Source organism: Hypanus sabinus, chromosome 5, assembly GCF_030144855.1.
Source record: "Hypanus sabinus isolate sHypSab1 chromosome 5, sHypSab1.hap1, whole genome shotgun sequence".
NCBI classification, from domain to species: Eukaryota; Metazoa; Chordata; class Chondrichthyes; order Myliobatiformes; family Dasyatidae; genus Hypanus; species Hypanus sabinus.
Window position 1 is genome coordinate 25,575,896 of NC_082710.1, and position 24,334 is coordinate 25,600,229.

At 41.6% G+C, this 24,334-nt stretch overlaps 1 protein-coding gene across 5 annotated transcripts in view; it reads left to right on the forward strand.

The window, feature by feature from the left end:
- LOC132394008 (aminopeptidase Q-like) overlaps positions 1-24,334 on the forward strand; it is a 195,143-nt gene that overhangs the window by 164,719 nt on the left and 6,090 nt on the right. The gene's annotated exons all lie outside the window — the stretch shown is intronic.

The window sequence follows — 24,334 nt, forward strand, 5'->3', positions numbered from 1 at the left end:
GGCAGAGTTGACCAAAGAAGATACAGTATGTGTACAATTGCTTAAAATACTGAGACAGCTTATCAGTTCTTTGTTTCCATTACCCTTTTTAACAAAGGGTAATACATTACTCGTGCAATGTAAATTCTAGCTTTATTTTTCTCACATCTGTCTCAAGAGCTTCAGCAATCCTCATGCCAAGGTTTTCTAAGACTCTGTACCATTTGCATATGACTGCCAGCTTATCAGAAAAGCACAGGTAAACTGCTGACAGAATTTGTCAACCTACCTGGTGTGTGTGAACCCCAGTGGTGTTCGCCTTGCAGAAAATGTTGGCACTAAATTATCAATTGTGTCTTAATTTCCTTTGAAGTAATGTGCCTATTGATGATATGTTATAATTTGTTCTTTGATCAATCTGACAATCATTTTACAATAAACTGTGGCCAATGATGGCCAGTGAAACTTACCATTTAGTCTGCTAATATATTCTGTGGATATCCAATTGACATCTTAAGATATTTTTTTCCAGTTGATCACACCTGAAAGTGTATTTGTGAGCTGAGAGCAAGAAATGAACACTCCAACACTTACCAAAAATTACATGCTCAGTAATGGTGAAGAAGTGCAAAAGGATGTTTTTCAATCCAGTTTGTTGGCATGTACACTTTTTTATGGAATTCAGTACAGGGGTTAATCAGTTTATTTATCATTATCCATGGTGTAGACCAATAAAATGAGAAACTTCTTAACGCTGACAATCCGGGGACAAACATTAAATCTGCCATATTGTGTTGGTTGTTATATTTCAGATATTAACTTGGTAGAAGACATGAGAGTGTTGACTATTTTCTAAATGGTGAGAAAATAGAAAAAAAAACTGAGGTGCAAAGGGACTTGGGAGTCCTCGTGCTGGATTCCCCAAAGGTTAATTTGCAGGTTGAGTCTGTGGTGAGGAAGACAAGTGCAACGTTAGCATTCATTTTGTGAGGACTAGAATCCAAAACCAAGGATGTAATGTTGAGACTTTCTGGTGAGGCCTCATTTGGAGTATTCTGAGCAGTTTTGTGCCCCTTATCTTAGAAAGAATGTGCTGAAACTGGAGAGAATTCAAAGGATGTTCACGAAAATGATTCCAGGATTGAGTGGCTTGTCATATGAAGAGTGTTTGATGGTCTGGGCCCGTATTCACTGGAGTTCAGAAGAATGAGTGGTGACCTCACTGCAACCTATCGAATGGTGAAAGGCTTTGATAGAGTGGATGTGCAGAGGATGTTTCCTGTGGTGGTAGAGTCAAAGACCAGAGGGCACAGCCTCAGGGGCATCCTTTTAGAATGGAGATGTGGAGTAATTCTTCAGCCAGAGAGTGGTGAATCTGTGGAATTCTTTGCCACAGGCAGCTGTGGAGTCCAAGTCTTTACGTATATTTAAGGCAGATGTTGATAGATTTTTGATTGGTCAGGGCATAAAGGGTAGGGAGAAAAGGCAGGAGATTAGGGCTGAGAGGAAAACTGGATCAGCCATGATGAAATGGTGGAGCAGACTCGAGGGAGAAATGGCCCAATTCTGCTCCTATGTTTTATGGTCTTATGGTATTTATGAAATAAAATCTTATTAGTTGACAATTCAGGTTACTAAGCAGAAGGGTCACTAACTTGCATGCATTCCAAGAACAGATTTTGATAATTGTCCAGGTCCTTCTGCAGCCTACCTGTTTGCTCAACACCACATGCCCTTTGACCATTCTTTGTATCATCTGCAAACTTGGTAACAAAGCCATCTATTCCAACATCTAAATCTTTGATATACAGTATAAAAAGAAGTGGTCCCAACACCAACCCCTACGGAACACTACTAGTCACTGGCAGCCAACCAGAAAAGAATCCTTTTATTCCCACTCACTGCTTCCTACCAATCAGCCAATGCTCTAACCATACCAGTAACTTTCCTGTAATACCATGGGCTCTTGACTTGATAAGCAGCCTCACGCGTGACACCTTGTCTAAGGCCTTCTGAAAATCCAAACTTAGAACATCCACTGCATCCCCTTTACCTAGTAATCTCCTCAAAAAATTCTGCCAGGTTCGTTAGGCAAGATTTTTCCTAAAGGAAACCATGCTGTCTTTGTCCAATCTTGTCCTGTGCCACCAAGTACTCCATCACCTCATCCTTAACAATTAACTCTAACATCTTCCCAACCACCATGGTCAGGCTAACTGGTCTATGATTTTCTTTCTTCTGCCTTCCTCCTTTCTTAAAGAGTGGAGTGACATTTGCAAGTTTCCAGTTCTCTGGCACCATGCCAGAGTCCAAAGATTTTTGAAAGACCATTACCTCCACAATCTCTACCACTACCTCTTTCAGATTCCTAGGATGCATTCATCTGGTCTGGGTGACTTGTGTACCCTGAGGTCTTACAGCTTTTTGAGCACTTTCTTCTGTGTACTCTTCCTGCACTCACTTCTCTTCCCTCACACCCTACAACATTTGGCACACTGCTAGTGTTTTTCACAATGAAGACTGATGCAAAATACTCATTTAGTTCATCTACCATCTCTTTGTCCCCCATTATTATTTCTCTGGCTTCATTTTCTAGCAATCCTATATCCACTTTCATCTTACTTATTTTTTACATTCTTGAAAAAGCTTTTACTATCCATTTTGATATTGTTTGTTAGCTAGCTTGCTTTCCCTCCTAATGATTCTTTTAATTGCTCTTTGTAGGCTTTTAAAAGCTTCCCAATCCTCTATCTTCCCACTAATTTTTGCTTCGTTGCATGCCCTCTCTTTTGCTTTTACATTAGCTTTGATTTCCTTGTCAGCTATTTGAGTATTTCATTGTTTTTGGAATACTTCTATCCTGCACCTTCCTCATTTTTCCCAGAAACTCACACCATTGCTGCTCTGCTGTCATCACTACCAGCATCTCCTTCTCTCACACCACTGTAATTTCCTTTATTTCACTGAAATACTGCTACATCAGACTTCACTTTCTCCCTATCAAATTTCAAGTTGAACTCGATCATATTGTGATCACTGTCTCCCAAGGGTTATTTTAAGTTAAGCTCTCTACTCACCTCCAGTTCATTACATAACACCCAATCCAGTATAGCTGATCCCTTCGTAGGCTCAATGACAAACTGCTCTAAAAATCCATCTTGTAGGTACTCAACAAACTCACTCTCTTGAGATCCATTACCAACCTGATTTTCCCAATTGATCTGAAAGTTAAAATCTCCCCTGACTATCATAACATTGCATGTTTGACAAACATTTTCTATTTCCTGCTGTAATCTGTGGTCCACATCCCAGGTACTGTTGGGAGGCCTGTATATAACTGCCATCAGGGTCCTTTTACCCTGCAGTTTCTAACTCAACCCACAAGGATTCAATCTCTTCTGATCCTGTGTCACATCTTTCTATTGATTTGATGCCATTCTTTACTTGCGGAGCCACGCCACTCTCTTGGCCTACCTTTCTATCCCTCTGATACAACATGTAACCTTCGACACTCCGCTGCCAACTACAACGATCCTTCATCCATGATTCAGTGACCGCTACAAGATACTTAACAATCTGTAATAGTGCAACAAGTTCACCCATCTTATTTCTTGTACTCCATGCATTGAGATATAACACTTTTGAGTACAGTATTTTCTACCCTTTTTGACTCCCTATCCCTAATGCACCCTGCTGGCTGCAATTTTATCCTATCATCTGCCTGCCCTTCCTGACAGCTGACTGCATGCTATCTTTGCTTTTTTTACTATCTGTCCTATCCTGAGCCCCTTCATTCTTGTTCACAACCCCCCGACAAATTAGTTTAAAACCTCCCCACCAGCTCTAACAAACCTGCCCACGAGAATATTGGCCCCCTTTGGGTTCAGGTGTAACCTGTCACTTTTGTACAGATCATACATCCCCCAGAAGAGTTCTCAATGATCCAAGAATAAACTATAATATTAGTCTGTCAACCACATATGGCATTTGGCAGTTTATTAGTGAAAATCCTTCACAATGTGCAATTGTCTTGCCACATCTGAAAAATGACAAATGGCTGAATGCTACAACAGCAAATGTAGATCCTGGATACCTGTCCGATTCTCCATCAGACGGAAGGAATGGCAGGTTAATGTCACATATAGAGTTGAAACAGACTATTTACGAACCATATGAATGAAGTGAAAATGGCCCTGAGTCTCCATCTCCCAATCACATCCCAAAACATTTCAAAGACTTAAGACCTACAGCCAAGGAAATGCAATGATCCGATGATGAAGGCTGTCAATGTAACAATCAATTGCAATCAGTCTTTCCTCCTTGGACAAAAGTTTCCTTCCCACTGATGCAGGCCTTTAATTTCTGGATGATCCTTATTGCCCTTTTTGAACAAAGGAACAGCATTGGTAATGCTTTCTTGTCCTCTGAGATCTTGCCTATGGCTGAAGAGGATACAAAGTCTGTGCCAGGTCCCCAGCAATCTCGTGTCTCTCTCAATAACCTGGGATAGTTTCCAATAGGCTCCTTAGACACCATCCTCCCTCTCCTTCTCCTTGGTAAATACTAATATAAGGTACACATATATGGCATCTCAAATATATATTTTTCATTAACAAACACACCCACTTCGAACTCACAGTTGTTTGCATGATCCCCCTGTGCTTCAGTGATGTGTTTACAGTTAATCACACCTTATTGACAATTTCCACTTTTTTTGTATGCGGCATTTCTATTAATGTTGGGTCTAGCTGGAGATAATGAGACCGAATGAAATCATTTGGATGATAGATTAATGAGGGACTGTCTGCCCCCTTGTTTGTTTACACTCAGATATGCTGATTAGTCTGTTAACCAGACAGCATTGTAAACATAACAGATCACAGGAGCAGTCCTCCTTCCCATCAGATACCTCCTAGCCAGGGCAAGCTTCAATTCAGCTTTTGAACTCCCATCCTAGGCCATCTCCCCTGGGTAACAATGAATAGCCAGAAACACAATAGGTCCTAAACAATTTGTGAAGTTGAGAATACCTCTAAAAGTGTGGAAGAGAAAATTCAGGTTCTAATACAAACACAGTAACACTGATACTCTGATACAGGGGAATGATATCGCTGACAGACCACACTGGAAACTGGTCTTCAAGCCTAAATTTCTCTCTCATGGCTAGATTTTGTCCACAGTTTGTAAGTTAATAACAAGACCCTTCAGACTCCTATCATTTAACACTGGTCCAACCAAGCCTGCATACCCCATCTCCCAGCAGCTCACTTATCTCGAACTCCCCCTACGTTAGCAGGACAAATGACCCATCAAACCATTAACCCTGACCGTTCTTATCAGGATCTCTGTACGACTGAAGCACTGACATTTCTCATTTCCAGTAATAGTTTCTCTTATAATTGGTCATCTGTGCCCTGGAAATGACATCAAGGTGTATCAGATGGACCAACACACACACACACACACACACACACACACACACACACACACACAAGCTCATTAGAACAAGCAGATCAAAGTACTTTTATTATCAAAGTATGTAGTGTTCTATATTCAACCTTGACCTTCATCTCCTTGCAAGCAGCCACACAACAAATAGAACCTGTTAGAAAAGACCATCAAACACCCAATGTGCAAGAAGACCAAATGGTGCAAATAATGAAAAGTAAGCAAACAACATTCAGAACTGAAGTTCACAAAATTTGTTTCACAGCCAGGAAGCCAGTCAACACTGAGCCAGTCCAGGAGCTCGTCAGTTACAGGCCACATCCTCAGTTTAGCGCAGAGAGAAGTAAAACTCACTGAGCAGCAAGCTGAACACTGGCCCGTCCCTCACCTCCAGCCCCGACACACTGACATTCTCCATCTGGCCCAGTGCTTATACTGGCCAAACATTGGCTCGTTCCTTGCTCCCGGACCCAGGTCCTGCTGCTTTGCTACGCCCTTGGGCTCATACTTGACCGACCTTTCCAATCTCTTAAATTGATCGAACTGCAGCTGTTCCACAGTTTCCGGCCCGGGCCCTGCCGCCTCGATTCAGTACATACGAGCCACAACATGACCATCCTGCACCTTCGAGACTTCAGTTCACACAGCAAAAACTCCAGGTTGAACAGGCGGTTCAAAGCGGAAGCTGCAGGCTATTGATTGCAGGGATCTTTCTCCAGGAAAGGTGTGAGTTGTGGAGTAGTTATTAGTTTTGTTTGCTGATGGCAAGGTGCTGCAATGCTTCACCAGCACCATCTTAAATGGAGAGAAATGAATAACTGATGTTTCAATACAAGACCATTTATCAGGATTGGAAAGAAAGAGAGCAGAAGTCAGAATAAAAGGGAAGGGAGATGGGTGGGGGGGAAGCACATGAGTTGGTGGGTGATCGGTGAATCCAGGTGAGAGGGGATGATTAAAAGGGAGTGATGTGAGAGGTTGAGAAATGATAGTTGGAAGCGGCAAAAGGCTGAAGAAAGAAGAATCTGATAGAAGAGGACAGTAGGTGATGAGCAGGTTGTGAGGGCACGGGTAGGGAAAGAAGGGGTAAAGATGAGGGAAAACAAATGTAGGGTGTGGGGGGAGTCAGAAGGAAGTATTTACCAGAAGTTAGAGAACTCTGTTGATATCATCAGTTTGGAGATTACCAAGATGGAATGAGGTGTTGCTTCGTCAGTCTACATAAGGCCTCAATGTGGCAGTCGAGGAGTCTATGGACAGTCTGGAATTAAAATGGCTGCTCATCAGGAGATCCTGGCTACCGCAGCAGACAGCATGAAGCTGCTCAACCAAGTGACTCCCCAGTCTCTGTTGGGTCTCACTGATGAAGAGGTGGCCCACTGGAACAATGGACGCAATAAATGACCGTGATGGATTCACATGCCATGTGCAGCCTCACCTGGAAAGACTGCTCGGGGCTCTGAAAGGTGGTGATGAGGAGGTGAAGAGGCAGGTGTAGCACTTAGCAAAGTAAGAGCCTAGGTCAGGGGTCAGCAACCTTTACCACTGAAAGAGCCACTTGGACCCGTTTCCCACAGAAAAGAAAACACTGGGAGCCGCAAAACCCGTTTGACATTTAAAATGAAATAACACTGCATACAACGTTTTGTTTTGCCTTTATGCTATGTATAAACAAACTATAATGTGTTGCATTTATGAAATTGATGAACTCCTGCAGAGAAAACGAAATTACATTTCTGCATGCAACAAAAACATGTTGACCTCCGAAAAAAAGACGTTGGGTTGAAGGTTACTTTTAAGTAAAATACTCAACGTCTATTTGAGTCCTTCTTGTATTTATGAAAAACGCCAAACTTAAATTTGCCGCCAGCAGCAAACCAAAAATAACGTCAGCCAGCTGTCAACCTGAAAAATAAAAGGACTATTTCACTGAACAATGAAAGCATATGAATATACGTAAAATAATAGGCAATTAAAATATTTATCATCCTTGTTCAGGTTGACTCACACCTGACAATGCAGTCGTATTCAGTAGGGATGGATCGATGCTTAGGGGAGTGACCAGGAAGGATAATGTGTTTTTTTCCTCTCTGAACTCACAGAAGCGTTTCCCAAACGATGTTTGCATTGCGATGATTGCCCAATGTAAATACTCCGAATTTATCATGTCGTGACCTTTTTTGAACTCTCTCAAATTGGGGAAGTGAGACAATGTGCCTTTCTGTAAATCTCTGGCAAGCAACGTCAACTTGCGCTCGAATGCCAAAACATCCTCCAACATGTGCAGGGCTGTATGTCCTTACCCCGTTGAAGAGCTGTGTTCAGCGTGTTCAGGTGCGCTGTTATGTCTACCATGAAGTGTAGCTTTTCCAGCCACTCTGGCTGTTCCAGCTCAGGAAAGGTGAGCCCTTTGCTGCCCAGGAAAGTTTTCACTTCTTCCAGACACGCGACAAAGCGTTTCAGCACCTCCCCTCTGGACAGCCAGCGATAAAAACACGTTGTAGCGGTTGCTACACGCAGTCAGTAAACTGCAGTCAAAGATAGCTTTATTCGAACTAAACAGCCTTGCTTTTAAGCCTCCCTCAACCCGCCCCCCATGGGCGCGGATGCTGCAAAAGACACGTACTCACAAACCCCCGTAGGCTATCTCCCTTAGCCTGAACGCTGGCTAATTGTGAGCCGGTTCGGATGTGTCAGGAAATGGGTCGCCACAAAGTCTTATTTAGATTGTACAAGATCACCATAATCTTCAAATTTAGATTTACATTTCAAAAACTAACAAACTAACATAAAATACATTTTAATTAAATACTGACCATGTAGCGGTGTGCTACACGCAGCGCTAAAATTACGACACGGAGTCGGTAACTGCAGTCAAAGGAAAAAACTTTATTCGAAATCTTCAGCCTCACTTTTAAGCCTCCCTCAACCTGCCCCCCATGGCGCAGAGGCTCCAAAGCTCTGTGCTCGCAAACCCCCGTAGGCTATCTAATTGTGAGTCGGTTCGGATGTGCCAGGAAAAGGGTCGCCACAACCAATTATTTCCCAAAGCAACAGGGAGCCGCAGCACAGACGTAAAAGAGCCACATGCGGCTCCGGAGCCGCGGGTTGCCGACCCCCGGCCTAGAGGGAGTCAGTGGGGAAGGATGAGAAGACAAGGGTGGCGTAAAGAATGATCGATCCCTGCAGAAAGTGGGAAAGGGAAGATGTGTCTTGTTGTGAGATCCCACTGGAGACGGCAAAAGTTGCGGAGAATGATATGTTGTATGTGCAGACTCATGCAAGGATAAGGACAAAGGGAGCCCAAACCCTTCTATCTCGGGGATGAATTGGGTGAGGGCAGACCTGTGAGAACTGCAGAGATGCGCATAAGGGCTGCATTGACAATGGTGGAGGGTAAACCTGGTTTTCTGAAATCAAAGGACAAAAGAGAATGGAAAGCCTCATTATGAGAATTGATGAGGTGGCGACAGAGAAAATGAGAGAAGGGAATAGTATTCTTTCAAGTGATGGGGTGCGATGAGGTTTAGCCAAGGAACTTTGGGAGTCGGTGGGTTTGTCAAAGGTTTCAATAGATAATCTATTTCCGGAGGTGGAGATAGAATCAGAATCAGGTTTAATATCACCAGCATATGTCCTGAAATTTGTTAACTTTATGGCAGCAGTACAATGAAATATATGATAAATATAGAGAAAAAAAACAATTTACGGTAAGTATATATATGTCTATTAAATTATTATGTTAAAATAACTAGTACAAAAAACAGAAATAAAGAAGGACTGAGGTACTGTTCTTGGGTTCAATGTCCACTTAGAAATTGGATGGCAGAGGAGAAGAAGCTGTTCCTAAATCACTGAGTGTGTGCCTACAGGTCTCTGTACCTCCTCCCCAATGAGAAGAAGGCATGAGAACAATGAGAAGATAGAGACAGATCAAGAAAGGGAAGAGAGATGTTGTAGATGGACCAAGTGAATTTAAGGGTGGGATGGAAGTCGGAGGCAAAGCTGATCAAATGAGTTCTGCGTGGGTGCAGGAAGTGGCACCAATGCAGTGGACAGTGTAGCAGAGAAAGAGTTGGGGAGTGTTACCAATGTAGATTTAGAACATGGATTGCTCCATGTAGCCAATGAAAAGGAAGACTTAGCTGGGGCCCACGCAGTTGCCATTGACCAGTGGTGACACCTTTGGTGAGGAGAAAGTGAGAGCAGCTGAAAGAGAAGCTGTTAGGAACGAGTACCATTTCTGTCAGATGGAGGGTGGTGGTGGGGTGCATGTTATGTCTATTATTTAAGAAAGAAGCAGACCGTCTTGAGGCCTTCCTAATGGGGGATGGAAGTGCCTTTCCCCCCTCACCTGGATTTGTCTATCATCTACTAGCTTGGGCTTCTCCCCACCCTTTTATTTAGGCTTCTGTCCTCTTTCTTCCAGTCCAAATGAAGGCTGTCAGCCTGCAACATCAACTGTTCATTTCCTCCATTGATGCTTCCTGACCTGCTGAGATCCTCTAGTATCTTGTATGTGTTCCTCCAGATTTCCACCATACATAGTCTCTCTTGTGTCCACATCAGATAGACATTGGCTCTCCAGTCGGGCTTAATACTTACAGAAATATCTTAGAGGCATAAAAGTTAGAAATTATTTTATGAATGCACCCTATGACTCATCATTGGTCAGTATCAGAACGTTGACAACTCCTTACCATCAATGTCTTTAGACATAAGGACCCCATGGTAGTGCAGTGGTTAGCGTGTGCGATGGAGTTCAAAGTTCAATTCCGACATGATTTGTAAGGAGACTGAAACTTCTCCCCATGGAGTTTGTGGGTTTTACTCTCCTCTGTAGACCTGCCTAATATGCTGAGTTCCACCAGCATTAATGTGTGTTGCTTTGGACTTCCAGCATCCGCAGATTTTCTTGTGTTTGTTGTGTTAAAGCTTTATGGGTTTCTGTCCCTTTCTTTCACACCTGTTATTCTTCCCCACAGGGAATATCTAACACTCTTCATGCTGGATCAGCTGTGTGGGCAGGCTGGATTTTGTTGTGCAACTGCACGTGTCCGAGCTCTTTGATCCCTCTCCTGTGAATTAAAGCTCTCATCGACAAGGTTGAGCTAAAATAGAGGAAATGTAATCGAAAAAGATGGGCAGTTCTGTAGATTAGACATAGCATTTTATATTCCAGTTTCAGGTAGGGATTACGGAATTACAGAGCAGGATGAAGTTTGTCAGAGTCTGATCTCCAAAGTTTACTGATGTTAATATTGCACAATGCCAAGTTTAACCTCTAATGTTCACTAATATTTCTCCTGTACAATGTTGCACCATTCCAGGGTCTGAACTCTAAGTTGTTAATGTACCTTTGTTGCTAGTGCAGCACCATCCTAAAGTCTGATGGCTTGATGTGGCAGTCCTGCATCATCTCACCGTCTGCTCCTGTGATATAGATGTCTCATACTTTCATGGTGCTGATCTTTGAGTGTGCACAATTTACCCAATTTCAGTTCTCCGTTTAACAGCAACATGGCCACTGCCAAAGTGAAGTAGTATCATCAAAGAACTTAAAAAAGAGCATTTTCCATTATAGTGAGAGCTGACAACATGCTCTAAACATATTCAGGAAACTCGTTGCACGTATTTTTCTCCACAGTCCTTTTGTTCTCATGGTCAATATCAGTAGAATGTTATGGCTGAAGTTGAGGTTCATTGTTAACCTGATTGATGATACTGAATATGATATAAAACTCCATAATTCTCTGGGAAAATCCAAAGAACTATTAAATTCTTTCTGCGTATATGTCAATAATTTAAAATAGAAGGTTTCCTCCCTGTGGATAATGGAAACAAAAGAAACTGTCTGTACCTCAAATTGAATAACTTCTGCAACAGCAGGGTTTTGTAAAGCAATACATCACCAGATACATGTGGGTAGAAAACTAAAGTACATGAGAAGCAAAACTTGGTATATGAAGACCCTTAGTTTGATATTCAACAACAGAATACACTAGGCTAACAGGCTTATTTCATTATTCAGGGAACACTTTTTTTAAAATACAGAGAAAAGTTCTCTTTGCATCTTACTGAGGTGAGTACACTACAGTTGAATGATTCCTCTGGACTCCGTGACCCCCCTCAAATGCTCCCCAAGGCAAAGGCAGCAATCAGTTAGATTCTGAAAAGCCCTTCCTTGCAAATACAGGAGGTTTTGTGGTCCAGCTCCTGCCTCATTACCCAAAGCATCACACAAACATATGTAACTGCATTCAACCAAATATTGAATACAAGTTCCAAGTTATCCTCCCATCAAAATACCAGAAAATCAAGGCCAGAAAGTGAATACCTAAGAGCTTTCTGTTGCTGGGGCACAGCAAAGATAGGCAGTAGTTCTTGCTAATCATTTCATTTCTGCAGACCTGCTTCAATGCACAAAGTCTCCAGACAGGGATCACAGCTTCCCTGTGAAAATCTTTGAAGACATTTTAATCAAACATCATTAATTCACAAAAACTACAAGCCTCCTATTTATTTGAGTGCTGACATGTTGTTCAACATCTGATTCAGGTATTCTCCCAATGCTGCTGTGCTGCTTTTGTTACCCTGCACTCATTATATTAATGGTATGTAATAATTTTTACTGTTAAGTACAGATGTGTGATGAATAAATGTAAGACAAGGTGTCTTACATTTCTGCTTAGCGATTGCACAGAAATTCAGAGTCAGGAATAAAGACTAAATCAGAGGAGAGTGAATGGTTCTGGGAAAGGCCACTGGAGGGGTCGCTGGTTCGTGTCACTGCCTCGGAAGGGCAGATGGCTTTGAGTTGCTGTCATCGGAGTGGCTGCTGGTTCGAGTTGCTTCCGTCAGAGAGGCCACTGGGTCCCAATGTTTTCGGAGATGTTATTGAAATTCTGAGGTTTATGGATTGGACTGTCGTTCATTTTGCCTCTTTCAGTTCAATGTTTTATTCATGTTCTCACCCATTCTCTCTTGTTGCCAATTGGCGGACTGAGGGTTTGGGTGATATATTAGTTTGTGTGTGAGGGAGAGATTGTGGGTTTTGGATTTGCGAGTTCTTTTTCTTTTTCTTTTCGTGTGGGGGATTGACATCTTTCTTTCAACTACTTCTATGGTTGATGCACCATCAATAACTCTAGGAGACTGGAACGATAGGCTTTTATTAACAATGAAAAGGAAGCACGACCATCTCGGAGACTGAGGGAGGAGCAGTGCCCCAATCGCCTTTATACCGGCGTCTGTGGGAAGAGCCACAGGAGCAGTCAGCAGGGGCGTGTCCAGACAGGTATACATGGTTTACCACAATGGTTGTCTGTATTTTATGGCAATCTGCAGAAGACAAATCTCAGAGTTGTATTCTGCATGCATACTTAGATCATAAAATGAACCTTTGAACCTTTGGTGATGCCAAACAGTCCACTGGGTGGTTGAGGTCCTGATAGCTTACCTTTCTGATGATTCAATGCACACATTGTTTCATGTACAAAACTATTAAAATATTATTTTAAACTACCTTCAGGGTATATGTAATGTTCACATGTTTTGATTTGGGACCCATCCCCAATCTATTTTCATTATATAGATGGAAATATTCCAAAATCCAAAATAATCCGAAATATGGAACACATCCTTTCCCAAGCTTTTCAAATAAGGGTTACACAACTTGTGTAAAAAAAAGAGCCATGCAATAAGAGAGTTAAAAAAAGGAAAGAGAATAGTGAGGTAGTGTTCATGGGTTTATTATCCATTTTGAAATCTGATGGCTGTTCCTGAAATGTCGAGTGCGTGTCTTCAGGCTCCTGTACCTCCTCCTTGATGATAGCAATGAGAAGAGGGCGTATGCTAGGTGATAGGAGTCATTAATGATGGATGCCGCATTTTTGAGACATTGCCTTTTGAGGGTGTCCGGGATACTAGTGCCCATGGAGATGCTGGCTCAGTTTACAATTTTCTGCTGTTTTTTCGGATCCTGTACAGTGGCCCCTCCATATCAGACAGTGATACAACCTGTCAGCATGCTCTCCATGGTATCTCTGTAAAAATTTGCAAGAACCTTTGGTGACATACCAAACTCCTAATGAAATACAGCCACCATTGTGCCTTCTTTGTAATTGTATCACTATGTTGGGTCCAGGATAGATCTTCAGAGTTGTTGGCATCCAGAAACTTGAAACTGCTCACCCTGTCCAATGCTGATCCCTCGATGAGGACTGTTGTGTGTTCCCTCGAATTCCACTTCCTGAAGGCTACAATCAATTCCTTGGTCCTACCGACATTGAGTGCAAGATTGGTGTTGTGATACCACTCAACTAACTGACCTATCTCGCTCTTGTACGCCTCCTTATCACCATCTGAAATTCTACCAATAATAGCTGTGCCATTGACAAATTTATAGGTGGTGTTTGAGCTGTGCCTAACCAGACAGTTGTGGGTGCAGAGAGAATGGAGCAGTGGGCTAAGCCTTGAGGTTTGTCAGTGTTGATTGTCAGCGCGAAGCAGATGTTATTTTTGGTCCACACTGACTGTGCTTTCCTGGTGAGGAAGTTAAGAATCCAATCGCAGAGGGAGGTACAAAGGCCCGGGTTTTGGAGCTTGTTGATTAAAAATGAGGGTATGATTGTGTTGGGTGCTGAGCTGTAATCAATAAACAGCAATGTGATGTAGATTTTGCTATTGTCCGGGTGATCCATGGCCGAATAGAGAGCCAGTGAGATTACATCCACTGTAGGTCTATTATGGAGATAGGCAAATTGCAGTGGGTCCAGATCCTTGCTTAGGCAGTTGATTCTGACCAACTTCTGTCGTGGTTTCTCCTGCCCCACAAATGACCAGGAGATGCAGAAGATTCTTCAAGAAGTGTTAAACTTTAATTTGCAAATCAAAGCTGAGACAGTCATTGAGCTAGTCACTGATTGCCCACCGATCCTTGTACATAGCATTTTTTATCGCAATCTCCTGGTTTAGTTGCATTAGCATATCCAATCGGTCTATAGTTGTGTATCACAAGTACAAAAGCCACTGTCGTTTCTACCTATTGACTTAATCATGTTCTAATCTACATCTCTTAGCTATCTCTCATTAACACACCATTGTCTTCTACATTCTTAAGATTTCATTCTCCTACTAAATTGGGTACATGGATAGCAAATAGCAAACTCTGACTACATAATCTACATCAAAGCTGACTACATAGTTTTGGTTACACAGCAAACAATGCAACTTTTATACTCCAATACTTCTCATAGCAGTAGATGTGAATGCAACCGTGTGATGCTCATCGAAGCAGCTCACCATGCTCTTCTCGGGCACATCGACTAATGTCCATTGCACATCTAGTGAGAGTAATGACAGGATGTTCAATTTGATACTACTGCTAGGCCAGGATATATGCTGGAAATTGCTCAGATAATGTAGTTATCAGGCTGACATTGCTAATCCTTGCCTGACATGACATCCCTTATTGGATCTTCTGTGTCTATTTCCTACATTCTTCTCTTTTTATGTAATCCATAAGCAAGATGAAAAGCAAAAGCTTCAGTATGCTGCTGCAGTAAGGTCAATCAAGTAGAGAACATCTGATGTTAAAGCACAAAAGCCCTTCAGTGCATCATGTCTGTGCCAGCCCCCAACTGAGAAACCCACTAGCCCAACTATTGGCATTTTCTGAAAAGCTTTGCAAACTTTTCTCCGACTATAATCACTCAATCCCCTTTTGTAACCACAATGGAGACTACTTTCACCACATTCCAAATTGCAATCACACACGGCTTAAAAGTTGTTTTCTTTGTGTCACTCTTAATTTTGAAATAACAATTGCACAATAGGATAAGACACCAGATGTGTCTGAAGCCTCCGAGGAGATAATCTATTGCCGTTTGTCACCCTGGAAAGGATACTTTGGAGAATTAGTCCAGCTTTTAGTGATGAGAAGTGTGAGGCATAGAATTAGTCAAATTTAAAACAGTATATAGCTCTTTGTAAATAGTTATTTAATTTATACAATTCCATACATTGAAACAGAAATTAATTATATAAAATTCTATATATAGGTTGCTAATACAGTGTGGGCTTCTTTTTAAATACAGGGAAGCTGTGTGGTGTATACAAATGTGTGCACCATGGTATAAGATACTGACTCATTGTTGTTTGAATTGCTCCTGTTAGTTAAGAGAGTTTATTGCTTAAATGGAGGATGTTCTGTTGATAGCTCTACTTCTATTATATGCCTTAGTGAGCAACAATACTAAGGAGTCTAGACAGTTAAATTAAATACCCCTAGGGTAAACACAGCATGGGTTGGATATTAAAATTCCCTTTATTAGGTCCTCTCAGGTCTCACTAGGACAGTGTAAGTCAGGTGCAGTTTAATTTTCTCCATAATTGTTCACTAAGCATGGTCCATGCACTGCAGTACTCCATCATCTGGGCCTGTATTTGCTGGCGTTTAGAAGAATAAGGGGGGGTTCTCATTGAAACCTTTTGAACAGGTTAGCCAGAGCATGGTGAATCTGTGGAATTCATTGTGGAACACATTTAAATCAGAGGTTAATAGGTTCTTGATTAGTAAAGACATCAAAGGTTACAGGGAGAATGCGGGAGAATGGGGTTGAGAGGGATAATAAGTCAGCCATGATGGAATGGTGGAGCAAGTTCGATGGGCTGAATGGCATAATTCTGCTCCAATGTCTTATGGTCTTATCTCTGACACTAGCTACTGAAATACAGCTGTTCATACAGCAGAATCCCTGTACACACAAACACTGACTGCTCCACATAAGACATAAGATATCTTTACATGTAGTTAACATTTCACAAAGTCTGAGCTTGATAAAAGGCTCCCAGTTGTCTAGAGTGCTCTCTCATTGGAGTCTGTGAAGATTCGGCATCACATCTTAAACTTTGATAAACTTCAACAGATGCGTAGTGGAGAGTATATTGACTGGTTGTATCACAGCCTGGTTTGGAAACACCAATGCCCTTGAACAGAAAATTCTACAAGAAGTAGTGGATATGGCCCAGTCCATCACATATAAGCTCTTCCCATCATTGAGCATAGCTATATGAAGCATTGTCACAGGAAAGCAGCATCCAACATCAGGGACCGTCATCACTCAGGACATGCTCTTTTCTCACTGCTGCCATCAGAGGACATACAACACCAGGTTCAGAAACAGTTTATTCTTCAACTATCTCGCTTTTGAACCAAAGGAGATCATTTCATTCAACTTCTCTTGCTCCATCACTGAAATGTTCCCACAACCTATTGGCTCACTTTCAAGAAATTTTCATCTCACATTCTCAATATTTATTGCTTGCTTATCTATCTATCTATCTATCTATCTATCTATCTATCTATCTATCTATCTATCTATCTATCTATCTATCTATCTATCATTATTTTCTTTTTTTATTTGCACAGTTTGCCTTTTGCACACTGGTTGAATGCCCAAGTTGGTGAGGTCTTCCACTATTATGATTAATATTAGTCTATTATAGATTTATTGAGTATGCCTGAAAAAAAAATTAATCACAGGGTTGTATATGGTGACATATATGCACTTTGATAATATATTTACTTTGTACTTTGAACATTGGCCAAATTCTATTCAAATGGAATTTCCTGTTGATTTTCAAATCACTCTAATCATTGTTGAAGCTTTCTGTTTATTCAGCTTCTCCATGAGAGCAAATCATAAACACAAGAAATTCTGAAGGTACTGGAAATCCAGAGTAACACATATAAGATGCTGGAGGAACTCAGGAGGTCAGGCAACATCTATGGAAAGGAATAAACAGTCAACATTTTGGGTCAAGACCCTTCATCAGGACTGATCTGATGATCTAACCTCTCCTCACCTTTCTCAGATGCTTTCCACACTAAGGCACTCTGAATAGATATGCAGTTCCACTGATGGGAAGTAACTAGCGGTATGATCCTACTATTTTTAGGTGACACTGCAAAGGAAGCAACAGCCAATCAAATGCCAATTTCAATCAACATTACAAAACAACTGAGTCCCGACCCTCACAAGATGCCACAGAGTGACTGGGACTCACAGCTCAGTGCACGAACTTCGACCGAAGCAATCATATTGATTTGATGGCAGCATAGTGTGCAGTGTGCAATTAAGCACAAAGATTTTGTGGAAAATAACTTCCCATCAAAATAAATTCTTAACCTTTCCCAGATTTGAAAGCAGAACAGTTGCTAGCAATTGTGAATCGCATGCAAAATATTCTCCAGGTCAAGTGGTATACTAATCTGGAGACTGCAATTTTCTATTACTACTCCATTATCTACATTAACCAAGGCAATGAACTAAAGTCTCTTCCGGGGTTACCAACTCTGATGTATGACACCCCTACATAGAACCTACAGGCCCTTTGGCCCATGATGTTGCGCTGACATTTTAACCTACTCTAAGATCAATCTAAACCCTCTCTCCCACATTGTCCTCCTTTCTTCTTTCATCCATGTACCTATCTAAGAGTCTCTTAAATGCCCTTAATGTATTTACCTCTATCACTCATGCACCCACTACATTCTGTGTAAAATAAGCTCCCTTCTGACATGCCTCCTATACTTTCCTCAGATCATCTTAAAAGTGGCTCTGCCTAAGAAGGTGAATGGTGTGTTGGCATTTAGTAACCATGGGATTGAGTTCAACAGCTGTGAGGTAATGTTACAGCTACATAAGACCTTGGTCAGACCCCACTTGGAGTACTGTGTTCAGTTCTGGTCACCTCACTACAGGAAGGATGTGGATACTATAGAGAGAGTGCAGAGGAGATTTACAAGGATGTTGCCTGGATTGGAGGGCGTACCTTATGAGAACTTGGCCTTTTCTTCTTAGAGTGACAGAGGATGAGAGGTGACCTGATAGAGGTGTATAAGATGATGAGGGGTATTGATCATGTGGATAGTCAGAGGCTTTTTCCCAGGGCTGAAATGGCTAACATGAGAGGGCATAGTTTTAAGGTGCTTGGAAATAGGTACCGAGGGAATGTCAGGGGTAAGTTTTTCACTCAGAGAGTGGCAGGTGCATGGAATGAAACGCAGGCGGTGGTGGTGGAAGTGGATACAATAGGGTCTTTTAAGAGACTCTTGGATAGGTACATGGAGCTTAGAAAAATACAGGGCAATGCGCTAGGGAAATTCTAGGTAGTTTCTAGAGTAGGTTACGTGGTTGGTACAATATTGTGGGCCGAAAGACCTAGAATGTGTTGTAGATTTCTATGTTCTATGAGCCGTAGGAATGAGTTCCCATTACATATCTGTTCATAAGTCTGACACATATATATTCATGTCTATGAATGACAGATCTAGTTTTCACCATCTCACTACTTTTATTAATTCTACTTTTCTTATTACTGTAGTCCTTTGTGCTTTTGCTACCATTCTGCACAATGCTGTGCAGTTACAGTTACCATGCAAAGTGATTTTTGTCTTGCTTCCATCATAAGGACATAATCAATTTAAGGATATCTATAAAACTGAGCCAATTTGTTACCTGGGGATGGTCTGTATCTGGATGTTCCTGAGCAGGTGCAATATCACCAAGGTACTACAACAGGTGATTTCAGTTAGCCACCTTTAATTTTGTACTCAAATTCTCCTCAATAAAGGAGAATTTACTTGCCTGCCTGCTTTACCTGCATGATACCTTTTAGTAAATTGTGTCATAATAAATTGACATGTGGACACTTCACATAAACATATTTTTGAATGTTAATAATAAAATCATCATTAATTACCTGCACTCAGTGGCCACTTTATTAGATACACTTGCATACTTCCTCGTTGATACAAATATCTAATCAGCTAATCATGGGGCTGCAACTCAGTGCATAAAAGTATGTAGACATGGTCAAGAGGTTCAGCTGTTGTTCAGAAATAACATCATCATGGGGAATAAATGTGATCCAAGTGACTTTGACTGTGGAATAATTGTTGGTGCCAGATGGGGAGGTTTGAGTATCATAGAAACTACTGATCTCCTCGCATTTTCACGCAAAGCACTCTAAAGTTCATAGAGAATGGTGCGAAAAACAGAAAAGCATCCAGTGAGAGGCAGTTCTGTAGGCAAAAATGCCTTGTTAATAAGAGAGGTCAGAGGAGATTGGTCATACTGATTCAAGCTGACAGGAAGGTGACAGAAACTCGAATAACTACATGTTACAACAATGATGAGCGGAGGAGCATCGAAGTTCACACAGAATTCCACTTCTGTACCAAATAAAGCAGATGAGTATATCTTGTAAGAAACAAAGCCCATTTCTGCCAGCCGGTGGTGTAATGGCATCAAGGGGAACAGTCCAGAACTTGAAACTGGCCAGCTCCTTACACGCTTTCCTTCCACGTTGGGTTCAGCATCAAGCTAGCAATTCGGTCACGGAAGAAACAGCCAAATGCTATAGAAGCAGCAAAAATTCCACCAGTGTGCCACAAGGCATGAAAAGGAACAACAACAAAGTCCATTTCTGCATGAGATTCACATTGCTAACTGGTTAAATTGGATACTCTAGTTGGTGTTCCATTTTCACAAAAGCTGAGATAAAACGCTAATGTTCATTCAAAATGGAACCATAAAGAATGACAGGAGACTTTCATTTCATTAGTCTGAGCTGAAGGCAAATCCAGGTCCCAGGGGAATGTTTGGTGCTCTAACCAAGAGTGACATCATCCCCTTGGAGAAATTAAGCAACAGGATCAGCACTGGTTTCCAAACAATAAACATTCCCTTGTTCTGGGCCACACATAAGCAATCTCGAGATAACTGCCACCAATTTTTTGAGAAGCTATTGCATATTGATTGCAAACTAAGAGTTCAAAGTGTTCCAATATCAAATGCGCTAAAAGACATGAGACAAAGGACAAAATATTGTGAACGGATTGTTCTGGGCCTGGATTAAACCTGCATGATTTAAAAGAAAATTGATATTACTATCGACAAGAGAATGGATACTATTTTGTGGTGAGAGTGGAAGATAATTGAACTGAAGGAAAAGAATTGGGGAAGGGTCCTGGGAAAGTGTTAGTGATGGAAAATAAGCCAGAGAAAGGAGACTTCAGTTACACTGCAATACATTTATTTAAGAATAAACAAATAGACATAAAAAAAAGTTTTGGTGGGAGACTACACAATGGCAAGTTGTTAGAAAATACAATGATGCCTAACACAACAACAGGACAACTGACTGAGAGGCCCTCCACTGGTCAGGGTTGTTATTTCCCAACTGTCTACGTGATACACAAGCCAGGGCAGTACGACATGGAGAGCAAGCTGTAGCAGGCTCCCCCGGTCCACACAGCTGATGAATCCAAATGAACAGCAGAGGGCGACACGGTCTGGCACCGGCGGCATCACAGCAGCTGCCAGTCAGCACTGAGCTCAACGTAGGCCTGCCTCAGGGACTCCAGCTCCAGATTTTTCTTCGGGGTTTACTTTTGAAACCTCCTCCACAAGTATATAAAGCTACAAAGCAGCAGAGGTTTGAGATCAGAGCTTTCCTTCTTTTAGATGAGCTGCCAACCACGGCTGATGAGTCACAATTGCTCGAAGTGACCGGTTTTAAGGCACCAGTAACCCGCCTTTGCCCCTTTTCCTGTCAGTAGAAACAATACCACATAAAGGCCAGGAGCCGGTAACGTAGAAAACCTACAACACAATACAGGCCCTTCGGCCCACAATGCTGCGCTGAACACGTACTTACTTTAGGAATTACCTAGGGTTACCCATAACCCTCTATTTTTCTAAGCTCCATTTACCGATCCAGGAGTCTCTTAAAAGACCCTATCGTATCTGCCACCACTACAGTCGCCGGCAGCCCATTCCACGCACTCAGCACTCTTTGCGTAAAAAACTTACCCCTGACATCTCCTCTGTATCTACTTCCAAGCACCTTAAAACTGTGCCCGCTTGTGTTAGCCTTTTCAGCCCTGGTCTTGGTTGTCAGAGGCATTTGAGAGTGTTTAATAATTAGTGGTATTACCCACAGGATGACTACTATAACCAATAACCTAAAAGGTACACTGCTGATTATTGACTAGACTAGGAAAAATAAAAACTGCTCACCAAAAATCAGTGGTAGTACCCCCCCCCCCCATATTTTAGATAAAATATCAGTTAATTTATAATTGACCAGGCTTTTTTGAATAAAGTTTACTTTCACATAACAGGGAATGTGAAAACAGAAGTGTGCCACCTTGAGCACATAAACACTGTAATAATTAACTCCCAAGCATTTCTTCCAGAATGAGTCAGGTTACTTACAACAAATACAGCAAAGGTGAATTAACAACTGCAATATGTATTATAGCTGTTGATTTATAATTATTATGGTCTTTATTACCAGTAGTCGTTGTTCAGGACACACTTCCAACATGACTGCTTGGTGCTTTAGTTGTAGAGAAGTTACAGTAAGCAAAATTTAGTATAACATACATTTAAAGTTTAAAAGTTCAAAGTAAAATTTATTATCAGAGTGTACATGTCACCATATACAATCCTGAGATTCTTTTTCCTACGAACATCCTCCGCAAATCTATAGAATAGCAACTATGATCAGGATCAATGAAAGTGCAAGAACATAGAAGACAGCAAACTGTGCAAATACCGGAATAAATCAGTAGCAATAAATAATGAGAACATGAAATAACAAGATAAAGAGTCCTTAAGTTGAGCTCTTTGGTTGTGGAACAGATCAATATGCGAGCACCATGGTCCTGAAAAACGTTGTCTCGTTTTTAGTGTGTACTGTGTCAGCAGTTATGGTCGAAATGACAATGAGAAGTGATGTGACTCGTGTAGTTATCCTCTTTTGTTCGAGAGCCTGATAGTTGACGTGGTGAAAGTCCTCAGGCACTTGTTACCTTCTACCTAATGGCAGCAGCGAGAAAAGAGCACGGCCTGGGTGTACACGAGGAAATCTGCACTGTCGACGTTTCGGGCTGGGACCCTTTGGCAGGACCCGGCCTGGGTGTATATCAGTCTCAGTTAAAATGTAATCCAAAACACTAGTTCAAAAATGAGCACCATTGTTATTTGGCACTTTGTAACAGCAGCACTAAAAACTTGGCGTCTTAAGCATATTGTTATTAGTTATCTTCCTCACTGTGTTTCGATTTGAGTATCTCACGACATGTCAATAAGGCTCCCAATACATTTTACTCATGATGTCCATTCTTCCGCTGTGATCTGCTTTGCCATTTCATTCCATCTTGTTTCACGCTGACAATGAATGCAAGTTTGAGCACCAAGTAACTGTGGAATACCAACGCCTATCGATGTAAAGGTATTAGTGGACAGACACATAAGTGTGTATTTGGATATTAAAAACAAACATTTAAGCAACCGTAGTGTCCCTACATAGCTTAGTTACTGCATCTTATTTCACGTTTGCTCCGAGATGGAACTTCACTTGGTTGTGTCACGTTGCCACCTCGTGGTGCCCCTAGCAGGTCGACCAAAGTCAGAGCAGGGAACAGCAAGCACTTTGCCCTGCCCGAATCGCGACGGGCATAGCGGGACCTCCGACGGGGGCGGGATGAGGGTCCGTTTATGGCATTTTTAATGTTTCAGTGTTACTACACCCTTACGGGAGTAGCATCCATGAAAATACGCAACCTGCAGGTCTGCTTTTAATCTCCAAGTGAAAGCACATTTTGTTTCTTCGTCACATGGGCAACACGGTGATAATGCGATATTTACGTCAACAACAACAGTCCGAGGATATGCTGGGGCAACCCAGCAAGGGTCACAATGCTTGCACACCCAACGTATCATGCCCACAATTTATTAACTATTTGTGGTGTAATGTCGGTTAACACCCCCAGCAGAAAGATCCTTTCTAATTGCTAGGCTAATTCCCATTGCTCCTGATAACAATTACAACACGTTTTACGTTGTCCCTGACAACTTTACCAGCGTCTCCGTCGGGAGCTTCCACGTGGTTGGAAATCTGTGATTTGGCTGGCATTGGTTGTTTAAATTAATTGATTGGAGGATTTAAGCGACGATTGGTGAATTAGATATAAACGAGAGACAGGTTGTCCGTGAAACAATCTTGAAGTTAATTTCCCCCCCCAAATAATTCACCCCCAGAAAGCAGGTCGTGCATAAAGTTAGAGAGGTGGCAGTTTTCAATGCTAGTTGCTACTTGTCATTGTCGCCGCGTGTTCGCGCAGATTTTTCCAATTTCCTTTAGATAGCGATTCAGCTCGGTGTTTCTTAAATTGGTTAGAGTTGTACTTTGTATTTTCAAGATTATTTGTATGAGCAGGTGATGTTTATCGAAGACAGGTTTTTATTTAATTGTTATTGTTTATAGCTGTATTTTAAAATTGCAATACTTCGACTGCTGTATCTTTGTCAAAGTCGCAAAATGTTTTCAAATGGTTTTGAAGGGACCATCGTGTTACTGGTTACAAGTCACATGCCCTAAAGAGTGCTGTAAACGCTAAAAGTTTCACTTTCAAAAAATGGTACTGCTCTGAGGTCACCTAGAATAGTTAATGGCCAGGGTTTGAGGTGTTAACAAGCCCATCTATTAACAGTGAGACTCAACTAATCGCTCTGATTTGAAAACGTATGATTGATAGGTTATTTCTGTTGTAGGTCGTGAAGTTTTAAATGCAGGATACCCCGGTCATTGAAATATCTTATCAGTTGATTTACCTTTATTTATTGAATGTTTTCATGTGCTTTGCTGTAATTCCAATGTAAACCCACACTAACGACTGCCTTGTTTGTAAGAGTATAGATTTTGTAATATTCATGTGTAGTGTGGCATCCTTATTGGTCAAGGTGAATTTGGACAGGATAATTGTAAAAAGCAGTACGGTGTGGAGATACTTGAACATTACGTAAGATGTGTTTTTTTTTACAATGCTCTG